The sequence below is a fragment of the Cebus imitator genome, unplaced genomic scaffold, assembly GCF_001604975.1.
Source record: "Cebus imitator isolate Cc_AM_T3 unplaced genomic scaffold, Cebus_imitator-1.0 Scaffold118, whole genome shotgun sequence".
Classification (NCBI taxonomy): domain Eukaryota; kingdom Metazoa; phylum Chordata; class Mammalia; order Primates; family Cebidae; genus Cebus; species Cebus imitator.
The window spans coordinates 1,393,287-1,398,326 of record NW_016107433.1 but is presented as its reverse complement, the minus strand read 5'-3'; the positions used below and the strand labels follow the sequence as shown (position 1 = coordinate 1,398,326).

At 46.4% G+C, this 5,040-nt stretch overlaps 1 protein-coding gene across 4 annotated transcripts in view; it reads right to left on the bottom strand.

Annotated features, from left to right (window-relative positions):
* Window positions 1-5,040, bottom strand: part of DUS2 (dihydrouridine synthase 2) — a 63,089-nt gene that overhangs the window by 57,008 nt on the left and 1,041 nt on the right. For 2 of the 4 annotated variants that reach the window (XM_017539455.2, XM_017539454.2), the window contains exon 2: window positions 3,416-3,530. The exons of the other annotated variants lie outside the window; for them this stretch is intronic. The gene's annotated coding sequence lies outside the window, so the exon portion shown is untranslated. The remainder of the gene's footprint in view (window positions 1-3,415; window positions 3,531-5,040) is intronic. 4 annotated transcript variants of the gene reach the window in all.

Sequence of the window (5,040 nt, the reverse complement as noted above, 5' to 3'; positions counted from 1 at the left end):
AAAAAAAAAAAAAAAAAAAAAAACCTTCAAAACATAATTCTAACCCACATGCTTTACTATATCCCAATGGCAACCACTGTGCACCAAAAACCCTCTGCTCATCTCTTGCCAGGACCTCAGCACAGCCTCCTAATGAATCTCCCCAAATCTACTCTTGCCCCTTCCTATTCATTCTCTTTACAATAGCCAGCATAGAATCTTAAAAAGGCAACTCTCCCATTTATACCTTTCAATGGCTTCCTGCTGACTTTAGGAAAAATCCTAAACCCTTCTAATGGCCCACAAGGCCCTGTGTGATCAGTCTGTACCCACCTCTCCAGGCTTACCTTGTGTCTCTCTAGTCCTCCCTCTCTGCCCTGGCCACCCTAGCCTTCCTTTTTTTTTTTCTTTGAGATGGAGTGTCACTCTGTTGCCCAGGCTGGAGTGCAGTGGTGCAATCACAGCTCACTGCAACTCCTACCTCCCGGGTTCAAACAATTCTCCTGCCTGAGCCTCCTGAGTAGCTGCGAATATAGGCACCCATCACCACGCCCGGCTAACTCCTGACCTCAGGTGATCTACCCAGCTTGGCCTCCCAAAAAAACTGGGATTACAGGTGTGAGCCACTGGGGCCTGGCCACCCTGGCCTTCCATTAAAGTCTCCCACACCAAGCTGTCTGCTGCCCTGGGGCCTGCCCACTTGCACTTCTGTCTGGAATATTCTCCCCAACTTGGTCATGCATGCCCATGCCAAGGTCCCCTTATCCTTGAATATCCCCTTTGTGGAGATGTTTCCCTACAGAAAATCAAATTCACGTCCCTGGTTCCATGTTCTCCCAACACTCTACATTTCTCTGCAGCTCAGTTATATTCCATATGTCCACATTGACTGCCATTGTTTCTTGTTCAATTCCCAGCTCCTCCAGGAGACCACCAAGACAACAAGCTCTACAAGAACAGGAGTGTGGCTGCTTAGTTCACTGCCAGGTTTCTAGCACTGAGCCAGGAACCTAGCCTTTAGTGACTGCTTCGTAAGGTGCGACTGAACACCCACCACTGTGGTGGCCAAGAGGACAGCTTCTCACAGGGTGGTTGGTCTGGGAATTTCCTCTGGCACACTGTCAGAGGTTCCTGACATACCCTGCCTCTAAGAAGGCTCTTCTGGGAAAAACTAGGCAGCCTGAATGCCTTTCCCAGTTACTGCCACAACCACTCACCCCACCCTGAGGTCACATCCACATCACCACCTTAGTCACTCATTTCCAATCTCTTCTACCATTCCTTTTAAGGGCTGGTCTCCTCTGTTACTCACAATTTCTTAGACAATAACCTTGATCAGGCAGGGTGGCTCACGCCTGTAATCCCAGTACTTTGGGAAGCTGAGGTGCTGGAATTACAGGCATGAGCCACCATGCCTGGTCTCCTGGCAACTATTAAAAGAAGAGCAACTATCTGTCAATATGCCTTCTTCATCATAAGGTGAAAGTAAGCACTGTGGCTTGTTCATCACCAGATCCTCATCAGAGAGCACACAATTTGGCATATGGTAGATGCTTAGTGTTTGCTGTAAAAAGAAGTTAATGGAGGCTGGGTGTGGTGGCTCATGCCTGTAATCCCAGCACTTTGGGAGGCCAAGGTGGGCGGATCACTTGAGGTAAGGAGTTCAAGACCAGCCTGACCAACATAGAGAAACCCCATCTCTAGTAAAAACACAAAATTAGCTGGGTATGGTGGCACATGCCTGTAATCCCAGCTACTCGAGAGGCTGAGGCAGGAGAATTGCTTGAACCCAAAAGGCGGAGGTTACAGTGAGCTGAGATCGCGCCACTGCACGCTAGCCTGGGCAACAACAGCGAAGCTCCATCTCAAAAAAAAATAGAAGTTAATGGACCAAGTGCAACAAGAGCTATGACCCAGTTCATGCTTCAGTCACAGCAGAACTCCATCCCAGCCGAAGTGTATTTAAAGTGCTTTGTTATCATTCAAGTTTGGTTTTGGAGGAGACCTCCATTCTCTGGCTTATCCCATAAAGGACTAGAAGCCCTGTAGCCAACTTGCATGGGAGCTACCACTTGAGTGAACAAGATTCAGATAAGGAAGCAACAGGAGAGGAAGTTGAGCCCAATTCTGGATACTGATTAGGAGATAATTTGTAGGCAACAGGGATTCCTGAGTGGCTTTTGAGTCAAAGGGTAACACGGCCATAGCTGTGCTTAATAACAGCACTTGGGAAACAGAAGGTGTACTGGAGGGTAGAAGACAAAGAGGAGATAGGGAGCTGGATTAGAAGGAAGGTAAAAGGGTCCAGGCATACTACAGTGACAATGACTGAAAATACAATTACCTGCGCAACAGCCTTGCTACAGGTGGGAACATGGAGAAACAATGAAGGAATACTAACAGCACTTTTTTTTTTTTTTAAAGATGGGGTTTCACCATGATGGCCAGGATGGTCTTGAACTCCTGACCTCAGGTGATCCACCCACCTCGGCCTCCCAGTGCTAGGATAACAGGTGTGAGCCACCGCACCCAGCCTAACAGCACTTTTTATTGTTGTAATGCCTTGCAATTCCCAAAGTGCTTCAATTATAACTGTGATTCTCAAGCCTGGTTACATCTGGAGAGGTTTTTAACAATTCCAGTTTCTAGGCTGTGCGCAGTGGCTCACATCTGTAATCCCAGCACTTTGGGAGGCCAAGGCAGGCTGATCAGCTGAGGATAGGAGTTCTAGACCAGCTTGGCCAACATGACAAAACTTCATCACTACTAAAAATACATAAATTAGCCAGGTGTGGTAGCATGTACCTGTAATCCCAACTACTGGGGAGGCTGAGGCAGGAGAGTCACCTGAACATGGGAGGCAGAGGTTGCAGTGAGTCAAGATTACACCACTGCAATCTAGCCTGGGTGACACAGCAATACCCTGTCTGGGCCTTACCCCAAATCAATTAAATCAGAATGTAAACTCCACAAGGGCAGGGATTTTGTCTGTTTTGCTCACTGTCAGTGCCTGGCACATGCATGGTGCTCAGGAAGTATTTGTTGAATGAATTAATGAATGACTATACCATTATTAACTGAGATCCAAGGAACCCATCAAGCTCCTGTTCCCAGGAGCTTAGATTTTTTCACAATAAGTATACCTTTCCTATTTCTAAAGCACTGCTTATAAAAAGTATCTCAAGAAACCAATTAGAAGTTACTCAGTGTCTACTGTGAGTGAGGGGGAAAAAGGGTAGGCAATGACTAGTGATCTCACAAGAAGAAATTAGAGCCCGTGGGCACAGACAGGCTCAGGCAAGCTTTAGCCCCTGTGAGATTTTTTGGTAATCATATTGTAAGGGCTCCAGTATAATGGGAAAACAACTATATATTAACAAGCTACCCTACCCTGGACATTTGAACAGAACCCAAAAACCCAAATACACATACATACCTATTTTTTTTTTTTCTGATACTTCAGAATTACTTTGATATATTCATTCTGGCTTTGTACAAGGAATTCTTTGTTTTATATCTCAAAAACAGTGGCACATGGAAATGGATGAAACCTGTTGGGATAAACATCCAAGGAACTTTTTTTTTTGAGACGTTGTCTCACCCTGTCGCCCAGGCTGGAGTGCAATGGCACGATCTCGGCTCACTGTAACCTCTGCCTCCCGGTTTCAAGATTCTCCTGCCTCAGACTTCCTAGTTGCTGGGATTACAGGCATGAACCTAGACCCAAAGAACTATTTAGATAAGGAGGAGACCTGAGTTTGTGGAAAGCATCATAAAAGTAACATGGAATTAGGCCGGGTAAGGCAGCTCATGCTTGTAATCCCAGTACTTTGGGAGGCCAAGGCGTGTGGATCACAAGGTGAGGAGTTCCAGACCAGCCTGGGCAACATGGTGAGGCCCCATCTCTACTAAGAATACAAAAATTAGTCAGGCATGGTAGCATATGCCTGTAATCCCAGCTACTCAGATGGCTGAGGCAGGAGAATCCCTTGAACCCTGAAGGCAGAGGTTACAGTGAGCCAAGATTGCACCACTGTACTCCAGCCTGGCTGACAGAGTGAGACTGTTTCCAAAAAAGAAAAAAGAAAAAGAAAAGTCTCCAGCCATTGTCAAATGTGGTGACAGGGAAAGGCCAAAATCACCCTTGTTTTAAAACCACTACCCTGCCAGGCGTGGTGGCTCACGCCTGTAATCCCAGCGCTCTGGGAGGCCAAGGTGGCTGGATCACGAGGTCAGGAGTTGGCGACCAGCCTGACCAACATGGTGAAACCCCATCTCTACTAAAAATACAAAAATTAGCTGGGCGTAGTGGCACATGCCTGTAATCCCAGCTACTCAGAAGGCTAAGGCAGGAGAATTGCCTAAACCTGGGAGGCGGAAGCTGCAGTGAACCAAGATCGTGCCACTATACTCCAGCCTGGGCAACAGAGTGAGACTTCATCTCAAAAAAAAAAACACTACCTTATCCAATGACTATTGATTCACCCATTACTACTCCAAATGTCCTCTTAGTACTTGCAGATGTTTTCTTGTGGGGAAAAGGCCTCTCTTTTCCTCTAGTTTATCTAATAACTCTCCAGAAAGTCTAATTATGTAGCACAAGGGTACAGTCTATTTAAAACTGTGACAGTTTTTCCTCATACTAGTCCAAAAAAACAAAGTTTTTATCTTGTCAATGATATTTGGAGACATTAAAATGTTTTCTCCAGATGTTATGAGCCTCCCAGAGTGTTAATCCATAAATATTTACCTTATCTCCCACCCCGGGCACTGCAGACTACAGAAAAGATCTGACACCCATTTTCCAGATCTGTTCAAGAAGTATCTGTTGTGCACGGTGGCTCATGCCTGTAATCCCATCATTTTGGGAGGCCAAGGTGGGTAGATCGCTTGAGGCCAGGAGTTTGAGACCAGTCAGGCCAACATGGTGAAACCCTGTCTTTACTAAAAATACAAAAACTTAGCTGGGTGTGGTGGTGCGCACCTTTAGTCCCAGCTACTCGGGAGGCAGAGGCAGGAGAATTGCTTGAACCTGGGAGGCGGAGGTTGCAATGAGCCAAG